This window comes from Bacillus rossius, chromosome 2 (genome assembly GCF_032445375.1).
Source record: "Bacillus rossius redtenbacheri isolate Brsri chromosome 2, Brsri_v3, whole genome shotgun sequence".
Lineage (NCBI taxonomy): Eukaryota > Metazoa > Arthropoda > Insecta > Phasmatodea > Bacillidae > Bacillus > Bacillus rossius.
In genome coordinates, this window is record NC_086331.1 from 116,141,878 (window position 1) to 116,163,264 (window position 21,387).

The following is a 21,387-nucleotide window of genomic DNA, read 5'->3' on the forward strand; positions in this document are numbered from 1 at the left end:
GAATTTCGGGGGACAGTCCTTGTCTAGGATTTTGCATGCATTGTTAGAAGATTTCCACTTCGACTTTGTAGTGACCTTCCTAAATGATATTTTGGTGTTTCTGGAAAGTGTTGAGTAACATCCGGATCATGTACGCAAGGTTGTGTAGACATTGCGGGGTCTGGGTTTACCATCAACCCTGAAAAGGTGGTTTAGGCCAGTTAACAAATTAAGTTCCTCGGTTTTTGATTTCCAACAGGAGGTTAGTCATGGACCCAGGGAAGATAGCCCCCATTGTAAATTTTCCATGCCCCAAAAATGTGAAAAGGGTCATGCATTTTTTTTTAAGGTGTTGGAGTATTTTTGCAAGTGATCTTCAGCAAATGCTATGACGAGCCGAGGCTCTAGGAATAGATAGGCCATGTCACAGGCAGTGCCATTTATGAGAGACCTGTGTCAATAAAACCAATCATACCCAATCCACTATTGGAGTTAAATATCATTGCAGAAGGTGGCATGTCATCACTTCCATATGATGCATAATTGCAAGCCCGCCTAACTGTGGCAAAATATGCATTCTACTGAGTTTTCTGGATTGACCAAATGGTCTTTGGTTCAAGAACTTGTAACAGTATTCTAAGTCGTTCAATAGCCAAAGTATGTACCAGGGCTTAGCTACGTTTCTATGCTCGGTGGAAGGCTTGGAGTATTTTCCAGTTACTGACAATGCAGATGTGGTGCCTCCTAGGGTTTGGATCCCAAAATTAACATTGAATGGCACACTCATCCACAGAAAGTGACAGCAGGGTGTCACAAAGTCTGTACATCTTATGATATTAGGTTAAAAAAAAAGGCACTGAAGGAATACAGGAATACAGTGTTAAAGTCAATGGTGGTGTAGTATTAAGCATTTCCACAAGAACTGAAGAATAGTTTCAAATCTCGGCATGGTTAAGGGATCTAATTAAATCTTCTTCCCTTTTTAAAATTTTATACTCAAGGACCAAACAGTATTTACCTTTAGTTTCCTTTGAAACCAAGAAGGCATGCAATGCATAATCTGAAACTGATGATTTTATAATCCCATTATTTTTGAGATCTTTGATTGTTTGACAAAAAGGCATTGAATTTATGAGATGAACACTGATAAGAAATACATACCGACTAGTTTATCATATAAGAGCTTTACTATTCTGGTGCAAAAAGGGCGGAATATTTGTAGCGGACGATGCAGAGAACTTGTCGGGCTCCGTTACCTTGAGTGGACTCCATGTGGTGGCATGCAGCTCAAGTTGAACCCCGCCATAATGCAGGGATAGGCAGATCGCAGCGGTAAGGACCTTTCTGTTCCTGACGTCACCAGACTTGTTAGCATCAAGGTCGGTATTCCAAGAGACAGAAATAAGTGTTTAGGTGTTGATTATGCTACACCTGTATCCTGACCATATTTCTAGTGCATGATAGGACACGGCCAGTCCAATATTTTGAGGCAATGGATTTTGGTGTCCTATTTGTTGCCATTCTGTTGCCCAAATTCTACGCATGCGCAAAGCTCACTTTTTCATTGATTTTGTCCAGATGGATGAACAGCATCTGGCACCATTAAATTGTATATAGTCATTTTTGTAATCATCGGGGGACGTAACATGCATGTTGGTGTGCCAAGTGAAACTTAATGGTAGCGAAACTATCGTGGAATACATTTTGTAATCTTTAATGGACATAAAAACAAATAATTGAATCTTTGAAAGTATTTGAGAAAGTTAAAAATCACACCCTTTTAATTTGCGGGATAGTGCTGTATCCAGGGGTGCCCACAAGGGGGGGGTAACGACGCAGACTGCGTCATTAAAATTTCAGGGGGGGGGGGGGGAGGTTGATTAAAAGACGAGAAAATGTATATATTATTTACATAATTATAGCTTCTAATGTGAAAATACGTTTCTGGTGCTTTGATAATTGAAAGGGATCTTGTAAATCAAATTGGCAACCCCGCACTTTCCTCAACAAAAGCAGTTTGGCATCTGTCGGTTCAGGATGGAATTATTACCTGATATGACCAAAATTATTATTAGAAAATCAGTTTTAACTAATGCAAAATGTGATAAAATATAATACTAAAAAAGTATATTATTATAAAATAATTGAGTAAATCATTGAGAAAATGGCATAAAAAATTTCGGGGGGGGGGGAGGAAGGGGCACATCATTAGGTTAGGGGGGGGGGGGGGTGAGTCATAGTGTTTGGGGGGGGGGGGGGGCACCTCTGCTGTATCTGTATGATTTTTGTAGTAACAAATATATAGATGGTTGCCAAATGTTTGCTAGAATGTATTGAAATAATTTTCTAGCCTCATGAAGGGCACAGTTTATTAAAACAATTGTCATTTCATTACCTAACAGGGATTGGGTTTGGACACATTCTATTATACGGTCTGAGAGTTAGGTTACGGTTGTGTCCCAACAAGGTAGTGCTTATTCATTACCTTACCCGAATGTCTTAGAATACCACCCCTAGTAAGGGAGTATTTGGGCAGAGGACAACACAATAGGGTTTGAGCTTTATGTTGTGCACCGTACAAGAAAATGGTGTTCTTTCAAGTATGTATTATTTTAATTACTTGTGTAAATCAATATTGTTGTAGCTGTCTAACTAAATATTTTTTTGCTAGTGTAATTGTTTTCACACTTTAGTTTGAAAGGGTAATTACTAAATCACACATCATATTATAATTATGAGCCCACAAGTATGTTAATAGGATAAGTCTAACTAAGAATATGTTATTTTGAAAAAATTATACAAATCACATGCATGTAATATTAATTTATTTTATTTTCACTTTGTGGAAATATGGTTATAATGTAAAGAAACTTTTTATTTTATTTATTTATTGTTTTAAAATGTCAAAGTCGACTTCAAACATATACAATTATATTTTACATGTAGTATAGGACTCGTCAAGAATATTAAACATTATGAATACACATTTAAGTACAATCATATACACATAAACAAAAATAATAGTAAAAAAAATAATGTACATCATAAAATAATAATAATGGGTCATTCTCATTGAAAGGGATTATTTTCAAGCTAAAAATTTTTTTAGCTAAATTTATTTTAAAATTCATGAAATATAATTATAAATGATCACATCAGATTTCTCACAGAAATAAAGCAAATGGTCAAGATGATTCCATTAAATCAGGTACAGCATCTAAACCTGATGAACGTTTACCTTTTTATTTATGAACTACTGACAATAACTCCATTTTAGTTACAGGAAATATGAAAATAGAAGATGATGAATAGGTTGTGCCAGAAATGGAGGCTGTATTGTACACATTATTTTAATAATCTAATGAACACGGAGTTGGTCATACACAATTTTATAAAAATATTCACTAAACTCATTAGAAAAAATCGTTGCTCATTTGTTTTGAACGACAGCATCTTACTCAACGACCTAGAGATATATAGACTGCTAGTGGGAGGCCATCTTTGATTCCAATTGAATTTGACAGAATGGTGGGCAAACAGTGCTTTGTTAGCAGACGACATACTTTGACAGCAATAATACGGGATGAATTTGTAAAATTACGTGATGAATGAACAGATGATGTGTTGAATTGATTGAATTTACTTTCAAAATATAATTTTTGAAGTGCATTTTCTTTTAGGAGTTATCTTAATTTTTAAATATTTGTTTACTTTAAAAATCCGACGAATGTAATCTCAGCTTTTAAATAATAAAAAAAATGATGTCAAAAGTAATCAATACAATAATGATGGATTTCAGCTTCTTATACATAAATAAGCTTCATTTAAATATTGATGTGTATGTTAAAAATTTAGGATTTGTGTTACGAATATAATGAGAAGTGCGAGTTTTGGGTAGTCATAAGGTTATGTACTCACACCAGTGTTCAGCAAACGTGCTGTAAATTTTGTTATACATAACTAAAATTTGTGCTTGATAATAACTGTTAAACATTAACACCTACCTAGGCAATAATTTTCTTTTTGAAGTTGTCAGTCTACTGTTACTTTTTCCTGTATTACATTTCTTGTTTTATTAATGTAATTCTAGAGTAGATAAAAATTTCAAACTTTGGTGACAGTGTTATGAATCATATCAACAGTGTTTATTTATGTGAATTTTATTTTAAGGCAACAAGCATACATCAAAATAGTCCACGCATAAATTCTGTTACAATTACTTCAAATTGAGTCTTTATCTTCCTGGCCCAATTTAGTCCCATTGGGCAATATCTCTTAACAATCAAAATTTGGAACTGAGTTTCTTTGCTTACAATTTAGTATACTTCAAGATTCTAACAAGGACTTGTTGGTTGTAATCATGACATAGTATGTAGTTACAGATATCCAGAAACTACACAGGCTACGGAGTAGTAGTAGTTAGAAAATTAAATAGCATGGTATAATAAGCCTCTTGGAGAAACTCACCGTGTAAAATGAGTTAATGTATTGTGCACTACACTGCTTCCACTCAGTACATTTCTCCAGAAGTATGATTTTCAATAGACAAACAATTATGGTATGTACCATTGATTTTTCTTACGTCATGTAGTAGGTACATTGCACATCTTTGATTGACTTTACTAAATTGCATCCAGTGGAGTTTTCCTGTGGGGCAGATCAAGTCTGCAGGAAAGCCTCTGAATTAAAAAAAAAAAATATCAAAATTTTTTTTTCTGCATCCTAACATGTTTTCCATTCAGCAGAAGCTCCAGGAAGACACTTTGAGAGGGACTATCATACAAAGAAACATGATGTTAAGGCTTCCTTTATGGTGGGCCACTGCAAATGCGCCAAAAGAAACACGCAACGCCATGGTCACATAAAACCAAATACTGAGTGGTGCTGTCATTCCAGCATTTTTTGGGGGTCGAGCACACTTCTGGAGCCACGCTTGTTTCCAATCATACTATAAAAGGGTGGTGTTCAAATAGTTCACCATTTTAACAAGCCTATGTATACACTGCACATCTAATAATTTTAAAAGTAATTACAGAAATGAGCAGCTTCACAGAGATGTGTATATTACATACCTAATTAAAATTTAAAAAAAATGTTGTGTAGAGTAGGTAAGGTGAGCAACATTACACGTAAATTACTATTTCTACAAGAGTTTGCGCAATAACCAATTAAAGATAATAGTTATTTTTCAAAGTAGGTTTTCCTGGAAAATAGGCAAATAATGAATGTGAAAGGTTTAAATAGGCCTATTGGGGGAAACACCACGTAAAACAATGAGTAGGCTAAACACATTGAGCACTGTAGGCTTGAGACAAGGTTCATAGTTTCTCCAGACACACGAGTTTCGATAAGTCACCAGCTAAGATAGTATGAACCAGTAATTTTTTTCCTCGTGTAAATTGAACGTCTTTGATTTAAGTATATCCGGTGGATTTTTGTACATAAAGGCAGGATAGGTTTGAAGGAAAGCAATTTGTTTTTTTCCTGAATAAAATATATATATATATGTGTATTAATCTTTTTACCCATTCTCTGGGAGGGAATTGTGATACCTTAAATAGTTTACCATTTCAAAAAGTGGTTATGTTAGGTACATTAAAAATACTCTGAAATAGTGTGCATAGTAGGTTCGGTTATGTCAGCCATATTAAGTGAAAAGATTGAGAGGTTAGGTAAGCAAAGTTAATCATACTTTAATTACCATTTCAACAAGATATTATGCATTATTAAGGTAGCTGATCCAACCAATCATTTACTTAACACTATTTTCTAAAATCTGCTAATCTCCAGTATTACTGGTTCAGCAATTTATGTGCATAGAGCCTTATTTTTAGGGTTGGCTTTTCAAGGTGGAGAGTCAAAAATGTTTCTTTTTTTACTGCTATAAATGCTAATTTTCTCGAAAAATGGGTAAGTATAAATATGTTACTTAAATTTCTATATAGAGAAGGGTCTGGGGAGAGAGCACCTGAAGACAATACAGTTTAGAAAGTAGAGGCTCCTGGGGAAATGGCAAATAATAACAAAACTGAAAGGTTTTGAAGTGATAAATAAATTACATTTTTAAAAAAAATAATGTAACCCAGATTATACGTATTAATGTAGCTGACTCACAAGTTTTTACTTCAGCTATTACGTATGCACTTTATTTTCTAGAGCCACTACTTTCAAGATTTAAAAAAAAAAAAAATTGGACGACACACTGTTATAATTGTACATAATATTAACATGAGGTAGAGCAGTTTGTGATGACAATTTTATTTGTATTTAAAACATCAACACACAGTCTAGGTTTGCACTCGTCCAATGATTTCCTCTTAAAATCTATCCTAGCAATAGGTTTGTTTTATCTTGCTACGTAATTTAGATTATCCTGTTTAAAAAATTGCATTGAATCTGAAATATTATAACAGTAAAGACACAACTAAAACTCGTAATGAACGAATACTACAATAACAAACCCACACAAATCATTTAAAAGTGGTCATTATTCAATTGCAGTCGATTATTTTTAATTAATAGTACTTAGTGATGAGATAAATTCCATGTACTGTATCAAATTACCTACCCGAAATACATATATAATAGGTTCAATAACTGATCTACATATTGGTCACAAGCGTTGGGTCGAAGAAGGGTTAGCTATTTTCTAGCGCATTTAATGTCGTACTTACACATCGCACTACAATATAACTGTATTTAAAATTATATTTCACTCGTTCCATCTTTAATTATTACCCGCAAAAACTGTAAAATTGCGAAAAACCTACATTTTTAGGGAATTTACTAGCAACTTGCATCTTTCTCCCATAAGAACCAATGCTTTTACAGCAATGTTTTGCCCACCATTCTGTCAAAACAGCTCTCTGTCTATCTCGCTCGGATTGTAGTTCCCCAGTATGCCGTCGACAGCAGCAATTGGCGCTGAAAGCAGGGTGATAAGCAGTCTATATCAGGGTTGTTAGACGTACCATTTTCATGGTACTTGTACCATAATTGGACCTAGTGTACCATGTACCATGGCGAGGTCGTGATGGTACGCAAATGTACCATAATCTGACTATCCATCAGGTTTCTGGCGATTTTTGTTGTATATTATATTCGCCATATCGGCTTCCTTGTAGATAAAATGTGCCCAGTGTGTATTATAATTTCGTAGTGTCGCCTGTTCACACGCCTGCTTACTTATCTGTAATATAATACTCCAACTGGGCTGCTGGGACTGTCAGATCATATGATGGCAGTTTCCGCGTTGCTCAAATCTTAAAGGGAAGGGGGAAGGAAACGCGGGAAAGCTTATCACACTGAACATGAAACGAATTACAGTACATTGTTGATTGTTTTCAGTAGTTAGTTACCTCACCTCGCCGGTGGAGTGATATCTGTTCCTTAATAATATTTTATAAAGTCGGAATTATCGGAATTATACATCAAAAGTTTATATTGCCTTTTTAGTGTTGTTTTTAGAGATTAGAGGTAGTGTGTGCTAACATAATGAGTTCATGCGGAGAAGATAGTGATGATCCTGGAGTACTTTCTCCTGTTAAGAAAAAATGTGCTCTCAAAAGTGATAAAAAAAAAAGTGTTCAGAAATATCGTCGGGAATGGGAAAAATTGTATGACATGAAACTGTGGGTGAGTCCAGTCCTGGGAGACTGTTTTAAACAAAATGTAAAATTTGTAATGTTGTAATGAAAGCTGACACATCAATTTTAAAACTGCATGGAAACTCAGGCAAACATTCAAAATCTATGAAGGATGCGAACATCAAATCAGTAAACTGTATGAGTTTTTTTCTTAAACCAGAGTAAATCTGTTACACCTCATCAAAACTAGGTAAAAGAAGCAGAAATAAGGATTGCAGCATATTTTGCTGCTCACAATATTCCTTTCTCTGCGATGGATCATTTAGTAGAAGTTATGAAACTGAATTTCTCTGGCTCTAAAATAGCCCAAGGCATGGTCATGAAAAGAAATAAGGCTACTGCTGTTGTGAAAAATGTTATTGGTGCTACACATAAACACGAACTTTCAAAAAAGTTGAAGCTGGTAAAGTTTTCTATTTTGACAGACGAATAAACTGATATAGGTGCTACAAAAACTTCACGTGTTGTGGTGCGTTTTTATATTTCGTTTATTGGGCGAGTGGTAAGCCAGTTTTGGGATCTCGCAGAAGTGTGATGCAGCCTCTGCTGAGCAAGGAGCAACAGGAGCACATCTGTACGAGATCATAATGAAATCGTTTTCTGATTATTGCATCCCAAATGAAAATAAAATCGGTTTTGAATCAGATTCTGCTTCAACAATGGTTGGCGAACATAATTCGGTGGCAAGTCGTTTGAAAAAATCTTGTCCAGGGATCATTGTAATGAAATGTGTTTGCCACTCTCTTCATCGGTGTGCAAGTGAAGCATGTGAATGTCTGCCACGTAGATGTGAAGATCTCGCAAGGAATATATACAACTACATGAAATGCAGTGCAAAACGGCAATCTCAACTTTCAGAGTTCCAAAAATTTATGGAAATCACCCTGCACAAACTATATGGCTGTCTTTGTTTGCTGTAGTGGAGAGGGTAATGGAACACTGGGAGGGATTGCTTTTATTCTTCTCAGATAAGTGGCAAGAAGACTGTATCATTGCTGCCGAAGAAATATTCAATGCTCTCCGGGACCCATTCATGAAATTGTTTTATTTATTCCTGAAGTGGGTACTTCCAATGTTTGTTTCAGTGAATAAGTACTTCCAGTCTGAAAAAGTACTAGTTACTGTTCTAAAAGAGAAGATAGCATGTTCCTACCGGGAATTACTTTGTGCATATATGGAACAAGACTATGTGGCACACACACCTCTGTGCTCTATCTGTCCGGAGTCTGAACAGCATTTTTTGCAACTTTCAAACATCTATCTTTGTGTAGGTGTGATGACAGAAATTAATAAGCAAAGTGTTCAAGATATGCCCGATCTGATCGAAAACTTACGGACGAAATGTCGAGACTTCCTCATAAAAGGGTGTCAAGGAATAAAATGACGATTTGATTTTGCAGATCCCATGTATGATTCCATTTCTGTATTGCATCCAAAGAAAGCTTTGTCGCAGAAGGAACGCATTATAACTCCATATCTTCTGGATCTTGCAAACCAAGTAAAGAGAGCAAAGCCTGTGGAGATGTGCGAAATGGAACAAATTGATGATGAATGGAGGCGCCTACCATTCGAAACTTTAGCAGATGATATCGCTAAAGAGGAAGAACCTGACAAGTTCTGGGATAAGTTGCTGAAATTCAAGAATGAAGATGAGAATGTTTTGTATACAGCATTGGCTAATTTTGCTCTCACAGTATTATCTCTTCCCCACTCGAATGCTGATTGTGAGCGCATATTTAGTAAGATAAATCTCATCAATACCAAGACGATGAATCGAGTTGTAACAGAAACTGTTAATGGAATTGTGCTAGCATCACAGTGTGTGAAAGAAAAAACTGGTGCTTGCTGCAGTAATTTCCAGCCATCTGACGAGATGTTGAAGAGGATGACAGCAACACACCTGTATCCCGAATCTGATTCCCAGGAACATCCTACATACGATAACACACCAACTGTCACAGACATATATTTTTTTAATAATGATAGTGAATAATCACTGTGCCAGTGTTTCAGTGCCAAACGTTCGTAATTTTGTGATTTTAAAAGCATGAGCTAATTTGTATATATTTATACAATTTACAGGTTTTTTATATTATTAGTGTGTAATTCAATTATGTGTTGATCAATGAAAATTCAAAATTTTGATTTTAGACATTATTTTATGTACCATATTTTTTACCAATGTACCATAATTTTGGATGCATAGTACCATTACAGAAGCACTGTCCATCTAACATCACTGGTCTATATATCTCTAGGTCGTTGATCTTACTACACATTTTCGCCCATAGGCATATCGTCCAGACATTTTTATCTTTTCACGTTTTCTTGCTAACCAAATATTTTAAAATGATTTCTAATTTACCAGCTGCAAGTTGTTTATCACGAAACACAACATGGCCCCAGCAAATCAAACCATACAAGTCAAATATTATCCTACTTATTTTAGCGAAGTATTTTCAAAGCAAATTATTTTGATTATAATATTGAATAATTTTAAAAATTGATGTAGAAACTTCGTTACAAGTACAAGTAACTATGCTATACTTGTTGGAGTTTTTAGTGTGATTGTGTGATATTGCTTTAGCGCGGTCACCTGAATCACGGCAAATGACGAACTAACAAGTAAAAGGGTCCATCATTAAAAAAAAACCTGTGCAACAATTTCCTATTCCAGTTTCCTCCCCATGCACTCACGTATCTTCGGTTCCCTGCAAGAATTTCCGAAGATTTCCGAAGTTTTGCGTTTTGGTATTAACGCCACTTCAGCCGCTAAATCAGAAGTGTCCAATGAAAACAAGCATGTTGTGACTGACCTAACATAACCTAACCCTTCGATATTTTTTTTTTTTTTTTTTTTCAATTTTTGAGAGAAATCCGAAGTTGCACGAACGTGATAGGCTACCGGTATCGTAGGCTTCCCAGTTGGATGTTTTACTGCACAATGGCCGAAACTGGTGCACTTCTTCAGTTCTTCACGTTTTTGGCCTTGGGGGTACCAGTTTAGCCATAAAAACAATAATAAATGAAAAATAATGTTTAATAAAAACCTGTGGAAAAATATAATTAAAATAATTTGTTGTAGTGTGGCGGAAGGATATGCCACACCCGGCCGGATCCTTCCGCCGGCGCAGCACTCGTTGCATGGCGTTCGCCTCGTCGCACGCACTACCCTTTGCTGCGCGCACGGGCGCGTTCGGTGCACACGCTTTTGCGAGACGTTGATGAGGCATAGCGGTCTATGCGACAGAGGAGCATTGGCGGTCGGCGTCAACGGTAAAGTCGGAAAAATGACAGTGCAACACGGAAACATGGACACAGATAGTGCGGAAAACAGTCGCGGGCAGCAATGGGCAGAGTCAGACGCGGCTAGCCAGGGAGAAGTGCGGCGCAGAGCATGCGGACAAGTGACTGAGTGCGAGCAATGCGGGCACGGACAATTACCGGTAGTCATGCGTGTAGTGGAGGTGCCGGAAAAGTTACCAAGTTTTTCAGGGGAGGCATATGAGGATCCGCGGACATTTCTCCAAACTTGCAAGGACAGATTGAAGGGTGTATCGCGGGACAGATGGGTGTCCAAAGTGAGTGAACAGTTAAGGGGACACGCACAGACATGGTGGGCGGAGGTCGGGCATTTTCTCGCGGAATGGGATGAGTTCGAACGTACATTGTTGAGACGTTACGACGGACCAATGGCGCTCGCCAGTTGTGAACGACAGCTTTACTGTACGCCGCAGGCCGAAGGGGAAAGTGCTGAGGCATTCTTTTCATAGGAAAGTGTGCCTGTACCGACGTTTAGGCACCAATGGACCATTGAGTGCAGTGTTGCCAATGATCTGCGAACAGTTGCATCCGACTTTGAGGCCGTTTTTGCGCAGTGCTATCGGACTAGACTTGTGGGAGTTTGTGGAGCTCGCGCGCAGTGTAGAAGGGGACTTAGAGGTGATTAGGTGCGGGAATGCTTCGAAGGACAGTGCGCAGAGATCTTGTGTCGCGGAACAGTAGAATCGGGAAGAGACCTGGGCAGTTGTCCCTTACGTGGCCCCACCCCCTCCGCGTCAATCACAAGCAAGATCGGTGGTTAGACACGACCTGGTGACACGTCAGGAGGAGTGCCGCGTCGACAGGCGCACGACTGGTAGCCGACCACCTACTGTGCGGACCAAACGTTATGATAGCTGGTAGCGCGGGGGTGAAGGGGCAAGGCAGCGGAGGGGCAGGCGATGCGCGCGCAGGTCGGTACGTGTAACGTTCAGCATGAAAACATTGCTACGTGACCAACTCGCAGCGCGTGTTACGAGACGTAAGGAAATGGACGGACGTGGACGTGGACGCTGCCGACGGCCTCATAAAGTTATTCATAGTCGAGAAAGAGACATTATTGCTAAAGTAGTGAGCAATGACTTCAATACCTTAAGGGGAAGGTTATCAATACATTGTTTATTTATAATATACCTTTATATTTTTGTTTGGAAATTGTATTTATTCTGTAGACATTGATACTTACGATTTTGCTATTGTGAATGATATTGTATCTTTCATAATTTTGTATAGTGGCATTTTATAGTCTAATTTTGCATTTTACAGTATTATGCATTGAACCAAAACCGGCGACCAGGTCAGTTTGATTTTTAAATTCGTGAGATTTATGTTTTATTGATTCATGTAATTTAAAGAGTTAATTACCCGTACAGGGTGATATTATTTAATTTTCTTTCTACATTATGTGGCACTTTTACCAAGAGAGTATTATATTTTCATGTAATTGATTTTTTTAAAGTTATACTTGTGACGATGTATATTAAAAATACATTTTTCCCCCTGCAGTAAACTTCATTTGCTAAATTTATTTGCGTGTAACATATTTATTTCATTACACATTCCTTGATACCGACTCAGATCTATATTTAACCTTGTTTTTCAGTTAACAACATTTGGAGACAGATGATTATTGGATAAAATATCTGTCGAGGTGAAATTCAGACTACTGGTACGTAACGTGTGCATTGCATTCATATGTGTTGATTACATTGCCGTTTTTGGGTTGCTAATATCAGTCACACCATCGGTTTTACATTTCTCGTTATATAGTAAAAAAAATAATATGGGCCTAAGGTGTCATGATAAGGACAAGTGAAACCCAAAGCGTTGTGGCCTGGGGAGCGATGAGAAAGCGATACACGCATATGTTTTTGTAACAGAGACAACACGTCCGAGCCGTGCCGGGCTGTGCCGAATGTGCGCCGCGTGTGACCGGGCCGTGCCGACATTACGCGCCTACAGCACTAGGGAGTCCAGCTACCACAACGTTTGGTCCGGACAGTAGGTGCCTGTACTGTGCCGTGGAAGAGTATCATTAGCACGCAGAATGCCCGACCAGAAACCGTGTGTGGAAGAAAATGGCAGGGACGCCAGCCGGGAAACAGTGATACAGTCAACCACTGTTCCCGGAGTTTCAGCTTGACTGAATCACGTGAGTCACCACAGGAAACACCGACACGGCGGCGCAGGGAATGCGAATGGCAGAAGGACAGTACCGAAGTGCGGGGAAGAGGCGCACGGACCGTTAGGCACCGGACAGCTGTCACATCGACACCAGAGGGCCCGGACAACTCAGAACAACTGGACGGGCGGAAGCAGCGGGACAGGACTACGCTTATGCGGACCAATCAGCATGAGGAATTGCCGAGGGAGGACCTGGACACCACCACGAGATTCTCCGAGGAGACGATGCCGATCATCACACCTAGAGCTACCAGCACACTGAAGGCACCAGCCGTCAACGCCGGAATAGCTGATGTCGCCGACGAGCGGCCCGGTCAACCGGACGTCCCGGCTGTTCCTGGCAGACGCGGGGCCACGTCTCCGCATCTCGGACAGCTGGGGGATGACGCAGCCGAGCTCCTCCGGGTGCCAGTCCACCTGAACGGGCGCCCTGTTCGAGCCCTGGTGGACACGGCGACGAGCCAGACCTTTGTTGCCGCTCACCTGGTGCCGGAGGGGGACGTGGATCTGTACGAGGGGAACGTCCAGCTGGCAACCCAGGGAGCTTGCGCATCCACGTCTGGGTGCACCAAGGTAATCATCGGCATTCGTGATAAATTGAGTCAGACAACAGCCTTGGTGATTCCGGGACTGAGAGAGGACCTCATACTCAGCCTACCTTGGTTGATACAGGAAGACGCGGCAATAGACGTCAGCGAAGGTAAGGTGCATGTGGGTCGGCAGGGCAGGCGTACTCTGTACCAGATCGGCCTACGAGCTCCGCCCCAGTACTCCCCGCCCTTTAGTCTAGGGGACATTCGCAATAGCGTGCCTCCGGAGTTTGTGTCGCTGTTTGAGGACGTGCTCGCGCAGCAACCACGGGTGTTTGCGGGAACGGACATGCTGCGCCGCACCACCTATGCCGAACACACCATACCCACTAGGCCCCACATGCCCATCTTCGTGAAACCACATGACACTGAGTTCGGGGCACGGCAGGTAATTGAGGAACAGATTAGTGAAATGTTAAGGAACGGGGTAATTGAACCCAGTGACTCACCCTACAACAGTCGGGTGGTGTTAGCAAAGAAAAAAGACGGGACCCTGAGGTTTTGTGTGAACTTTAAACCGGTAAACTCGGTCACAATTCCCGCCCCACCACCCTTGATAAACATCACAGATGCTTTGGCCGGCCAGGGCAAGGCAAAAATTTTCTCCTTCTTAGATCTAAATTCTGGGTACTGGCAGGTGCCGGTGCACCAGGAGGATCGATCAAAACTGCCTTTACCGCCCCCGATGGCCGCAGATTTCAGTTCTGTGCCATGCCGTTCGGGCTGATGGACACCCCCGCGACGTTCCAGACGATGATGGTCAGAGTCCTTGACGGGTAGTTTGTGACTGCCTACTTGGACAATTTCATCGTCTGGTCGGACACGTGGGAGGACCATGCGAAACACCTCGCCATGGTTCTCGAGCGGCTGGCTAGACATGGTCTTACCTGCGCGCCAAAGAAATGCCACATTGGGGCGGAGGAAATTCAGTTCCTCTGCCACATCGTTGACGGAGATGGGTGCCGCCCTCTCCCCGAGCACCTAGATCTCATCGAGGCCAAGCCAGTACCCCAAACGAGGAAGCAGCTTCAGCGATTGATGGGGCTCTTAAATTGGCTCAGGACATTTATTCCAGATTTTGCGACAGTAACTGCACCTCTGACTGATCTCTTGTCCCCCAAAAATAAGTACCGTTGGACAAAGGCTGCGGACCAGACGCTGACTGCTGTCAAGACCCTGTTTCGTGAGTGTCATACGCTGGCCAGGCTAAGGCCGGAGGAGCCCCTGTACTTCCAGACAGACGCTAGTCAGGTGGGCATGGAGGCCATACTCAACTAGCTTGGACCCGAGGGCGAGCGGTGGGTCCTGGTGTATGCAAGCGCTAAGTTCGGGCTTGCTGCAGAGGGGGAGTACTGCAGGTCCGAGTCCCAGGGGACATGGATTCCTGGAGTATCTACGTGTCGGAGGGGGCGTGGACGGCAGTCATGTCCTTCTTCCATGACCACTCTTTTGCAGGACACCTGGGAGCAGAACAAACGCTGAGAGCCGCGAGGTGAGACTTTCTGTTGGCCGAGCATCACAAGGGACGTCCGGGAGTATGTCCGCCGTTGTCCAACCTGTCAGCATAGGAAGGTGCGGAGATCAGACGGAGAGGAGCAGCAACGGCCCCGTCGGCCCCAGCAGCCTTTCCACACCGTGGCATTAGACATAATGGGGCCATATCCACGTAGCAAAAAAGGGAAGCAGTTCTTGGTCGTGGTAACAGATCTGTTCACAAGGTGGGTTGAGGCATATCCAGTGTCCAACGTATGTTCAGGAACTGTGGTGGCACTGTTGGAAGGGGAGGTGTTCCCGCACTTCGGTTACCCAGCAGTGCTACTCAGTGACAATGGCAGGCAGTTCAAGGGAGCCAGGTGGAAGACGGCTTGCCGGAAGTGGGGTGTCGAACATCATACGACCCCCACTTACCACCTTTGGGCCAACCCAACCGAGAGGCGGAACCAGGAGATCAAGGCTCAGCTCCGCCTCCGGTTGGGAGAGGACCATTCAAAATGGGACGTCCACATTCCTAATCTGTTGTATTGCCTGCGGCGGCGGACTAGCGCCGTCACCGGCTACTCTCCCGCGGAGCTGGTGCAGGGACAAACATTGGCCCTCCCGGGAGAGTGCCGCGTGGCTGCGGCGGCAACAGAGGGGGGATGGGGGGAGAACCCCCGCGTCGAACTCTCTGAAATGAGAGAGCAGGCACGTCAGCGGCAGGATCCGTACCTGCAGCATAACACTCCACTGACAAATCGCCCTCCCAAACCTCTTGAGCCAGGCGACCTAGTGTACATCCGACAGCATCATCTGTCATCGGGCGCCAACAAGTTCAGCAGGGGTCTGGCCCCGAAGTGGGATGGGCCTCGTGTGGTGCTGCGTCGTGCAGGCGAGACATCCTACTACATCCAGAGACCTAGTGGACGGCCATCTAAAATACACCGTGACGACCTGAGACGGGTTAACGATGAAGACAGGGAGGACAGGACCGGTCCCCGTCAGACAACGTGAGGGGACGCAACACATGACACCGGCCGCGCAAGGGGCGTTCCTTACGGGCCGCGGGACGAGCAGGACGCTGACGACAGACGAGAAGAGCGGGCGAATAACCCGGTGGAAGGGCAGGACATGAGACAAAACGACGAGGGGAGGCATGACCAGCCCCAGGTGGTGGAGCAGGCAGGACATGGTGAGCGGGAGAGGTAGGAGGACCCGGCCATCGAGGTGTCCGAGTTGTCAACGGAGGACAGCCAGACAGACGTGACTCTTCCCGGTTTGATTGAAGAACCGGACGAGGGGCAGACGCAGGAGCCCCCGACAGACGGACAAGTGCTGACGGACGACAGTCCACGGGTCTCAACCAGGACGGTAGTATGGTTCGAGAGTCTGGCCGGGAGACACCAGGAGCCCCAGAGGCTTGGGGAGCCCCTGTGGCCATTAGACATTAGCCTCACTGACTCTGACTTATCGGTCCGAATCACAGAGCCTGAGACGGACGATGACGAGGAGGAGGATGACGGAAAGGGTTCGCTGCCCCTGCCGAAGGACGAGGCATGTACAGACGGGTCTGCGGACATTACGGAGGCGGAGACGTCATCGGACGAGGAGCCAGAACTGTTTGTGGGGGATGTATCTTCCCCAACCTCAACCGACACATTTTCTGACACGTCACCCGCCAAACTGACACGTCCCACTAGGACACGACGGGCACCAGGGTACCTGCGAGACTTCGTGTGCTCGCAGATGGGCACAGTCAGTCCTGTCTCGCCATCGAAGCCCCGAGATAGTGTCATGAGCCTATTGCCTTATTTTGTCACTAAGGGGGTATATAATTCACGATCCACGGTACCAGACATCGTCCCCACCACACCGAGTGCTACGCAGTGTGCGGCTACTAAAACTCGTGGTTAAATGAGAGGCGTTGACGGACATAACGGCCTCGTCGGAGGGTGGCCATTTGACGTCGACCCAAGTGTCTCCCCGGCTCCTTCAGGCCGTTACGCCTCGCCAGCGCCATCTCTTGCGTGTGTTGTGCGACGCAAGTGACGGTGACCTGCGACGTTTAATTTATTTACAGGATTCGACATAGTATTTTATTGTAAATATATTTTGTTTTACGTTTTTTGTATATATTTTGCTTATATTTTTATTATAATTAATTTTGTATTGAAGGGTTGTGTATTTGTGTAAGTTTTAATTGTTCACCGGGCGCCAAGGCCGTGGCTTCCGCCTGTGACCAATCAGCGTGTTCCGCGGGCTCGCGGGGAGGGGAGGAGACGCGGACGCTCAGGCGCGCGAGGGGAGTGGGAGGCAGTCATGGACCCGGCACGAGAGGCGGCGGACGTGTTCGTGACGTCGCTCCGGGACGGTCAGATTGAGCGGGCGCAGTATTTGCAGTAGCGCTAGGCTTTGCCGTGCGGAAGCGATTTCAGCTATGCAGTCGAGTTTGTCACTTTGTCATTCAGTCGCGTGCTTTTATCCTGTTTTTTGTCTCACGTGTTGTCTTCTGCTAGTTTTTGCGAGTCGCGGTTTATTTTTGTAAATTGGTCATCCGCAGTTGTATGTTTTGGGTTTTTTTTACTTTCTCCGCGGTCATTGTGGTGTACAGTCGGGCAGACATCCTATTGCGCGTGAGTCGTAAAGAATTCTATTCCTTACAGTGTGGTAATACTTGTCACAGGCGGGACGTCCCGTATTTTCATTACCATATTAATGCGCGGAACCGGGTTTCGACCCACACAGAAATAGTCACAGGCGGAAACGCGGCAGCCCCATGTAAAGTGTTCAGCGTCTTGAGTATAAAGGACCATCAAACTTTATTCGAGTTGTTCTCATTTCATCTCTGGAGACTAAGTCCCTCGGCCACGCAGCCCGGACCCCCCTCTACCAAACCCTGAGTAGCGGGCAGAACAGCAGCATTGTCAGGGACTAGTCGCCCAGCCCTCGACACGTCTTCTGTACGGGCATTCGACGGATGGGTCGATGAACTCTGCCAGTGCGGTGTCCTGTTGATGCAGCGTGGTTTGGCACAACTTCATTGTTTAGCAATCATCATCACTTCTTCTTCAGCAATCATCATCACTTCTTCTTCTTCACGTTTTTGTGGCCTTGGGGGGTACCCATTTACTCATAAAAACCAGGAATTTTGGACTTTTAGTATTTTAGCTGCAAGTACTGTGGCCGGCAGTTATCTTGGCGCTCAGCGCGGGGGAGCGGGGACAGCGGGACCAGAGAAAGAAGAGGGGGTGAGCAGGCGACACGTAGCCGAGAGCCGTGTAGTGTCTGTTAGGAAAATATCGCCCTTCAGTGTATACCCGAAAATGGAAGGCGAAGGTGGCAGCTCGCAGAGGCGCGGTAAAGTGATACATTGCGAAGAGCGGGGAATAATAAAAACCATGATGCAGTTTTCTAATGAAGAAGCGAAAAATAAATGTCTGCTCGAGCCTTTACAGAGACAGACGGCAAGAGCAGCGAAGTACACGGGTGTGAGTGAACGGTCCATAGTCAGGATTCGTAAAGTCAGCAAAGAACGACCACATGACCCACAGACTACGCCAGAAAAAAACAGGTATTTTTAATATTTAATAAACAATGGAAATATATCTTTACTATGTTACTGTTAGGTAGTGTATTGTGGAGTAAAATATTTGGGCAGTTAGGGTGTGTGTGAGTTGGGCAGCTATTAACAAGTAAGGTCTTGATAGCCTATTGTGGAGAAATGATGAGTATGAAGCGTTGACGAAATGACAGAACGGGGAAAACGGGAGTACCTAGAGAAAGTAATAAGAATAGTAATAATAGTAATTAATTTTAACTTAATTTTGTTTTTCGTCACCTAATACAATCAATTATCATGGAAAGAGAACTTCACACTTACATTAAACAAATCATATAATATAGGTATATGAGGTTTTGAAGGTTATAATATGCATTCTAAAGTGGAAGTACAATGCAAATTGTATTTACATTTATAATAAATAATCGATTATAGGTGCATTAAAATATAAAGCCACACATACATAATCATTTTTTAAATGCCATTAACATTGGTAGTCAGGTGTTTTCTAAACGACTGACATGAAGTTAAAGCATCAAATATAACATAACAAGCTCCATGTTTACTTAAATGTACATACAGCGCTAAATGGAACGTTTAAGGTACGGAAACCGGAGAACGATAAGGGCTAGACTGGCTCCTGCGTCATCAACTGTGAGATAGCTTTCGCGCGGAGAGCTACAATTGCGTAATGTTTTGGTCGTTTGCTTTTTCTTGTAAGACTTTTTTTTTTTTAATTAACTTTGAGAACACAATCAATTGAGAAGCATAGTTTTAAATTTATTTTACATACTAAGTGACCTAGTTTTCCAAAATAAATCGTGTCTGGTTTTCGCTAGTTACTGAGTTAACATTTCAATTAATTTTGGTTAGCATAATAATTAGCAGACCACACAACCACTGCAATTTACACAATGTTACACTTATGCAATACAAGTACAATTCATAAGATTTCTCACTTTTGGTTTGGTAACCCAGCGCTCTTAGCCAAAAGGCCTTACCGCCCTGGGGCCCCCACGGGCGTGGATACAGACTTACGTAGTGTAGGAAGTCACGCGCCGAATGTTTTCTGTTCTGCTAGTACAAACCTGGCCGCTGACCTTGACAATAGGGTATCGCTTTCTCTTCGCCCTCCCCTCCCCTTAAGACAGGAGTAGGGAGCCCAGATGCCAAGATATCTGCCGGACATAGTAACAGTCATGAAAAACCAATTTTGTAACAAAACTATTGAACACGGGCCGATTTCTCTCGCGTTAGTTTACAATTTACCTCACATCTGCTGTACGGGCGTTCGACGAACGGGTCGATGAACTCTGCCAATGCAGTGGCCTGTTGATGCAGCGTGGTTAGGCACAACTTCGTTGTTCAGCATTCATTGTTAGACTGAGAAAACCTCGACTCGGACAGTTAAGAGCGTGGAGTTTAGAGGCTAGCTGGAATATAGACAATGTGCTTCACGGGGTCGCCATGTTGTCTTCAAACTGTAACACCATTAGAGGCCAAATACTGATACATAGCTAGATATATGTGCATATTCGGTTGACATAACAAATATTCGCGGTTATATGGTGGAAATTTTCTTTCTTCAAATAGCGATGTATATAATGTGTCACGATTTCTCATCAGAGGACATTGAAATAATAGTTGATTAATATCGTGATTTGCTGAGCCACAATCGCAGGCAGGAGAGACTGCAAGGTGTAATTTAAATAAATGACTTTTAAAGTAGCCATGATTGAATCGTAAGCGAATGAGAGTAGAACTGAAGGATCTCGTATGACGAATGTGGGAAAACCAAGTGCGTGGTTGTAGAGATGGTTGCATTAGTTTATACAATTGTGATAATTCAGTCAGTTCCCATTGCAAGGACCAAAGTGAGACTGGTGCAGAATGAAAGTTGTCGCATCACCTTTGAGTAAATAGTATGTTCCAGCTTCGTTAGAAAATAATTGTGGACTCGCAATCAAAGTGTGTTTGGGAATAATGTCAGTTGAGAAATTATTAACATACAAGATATTATTTAGTTAATTTAAAATATATTATTGTGTAAGAAATGTTGTTAGGATTAAATACATATGGCTTCATAATTCATAAAATTCTAATGTTAACTCTATTCCTAAAACTTAAATAACAGTAACCGAATTTTAGTCCATTTGGCTGTTGTTTCTCGGGGTGTGTAATCATCGCTCATCTGGGTCGTGGACTAGGAGTACCCTGCTCATGGCCTCCACAAGAGTGGGGCTGGGTGGACCCATGGGTCCAGGGCTCGGGCCATGAGGGGACCCGAGCCCAGCCCCGTTTATTTTTATCTCAGTGTGTGAAATAAATATACATAATCGCTGTGGTTATTTTAAAGTAAAATAATTTTATAAATAAAGCTTAGTTTGGACTTATAAAATAGTAACCATAATTTTACCCTGTAATTTCAGGTTAAATAACATTCTAAAAAGAGTATAGGTAAGAAATAACCATGCAATTATAATGTAGCACATGACTGTAAAATAAGGGGAGGGGGGAACTGTCTCCGATCTTGGGTTTAGGGCCCGTAATCTAATGTGGAGGCCATGACCCTGTTACCTTTTGAGCTACTGAAGGCTGGCAGTTCGTGGGTGTTTTCGAGCTAACTGAGCGG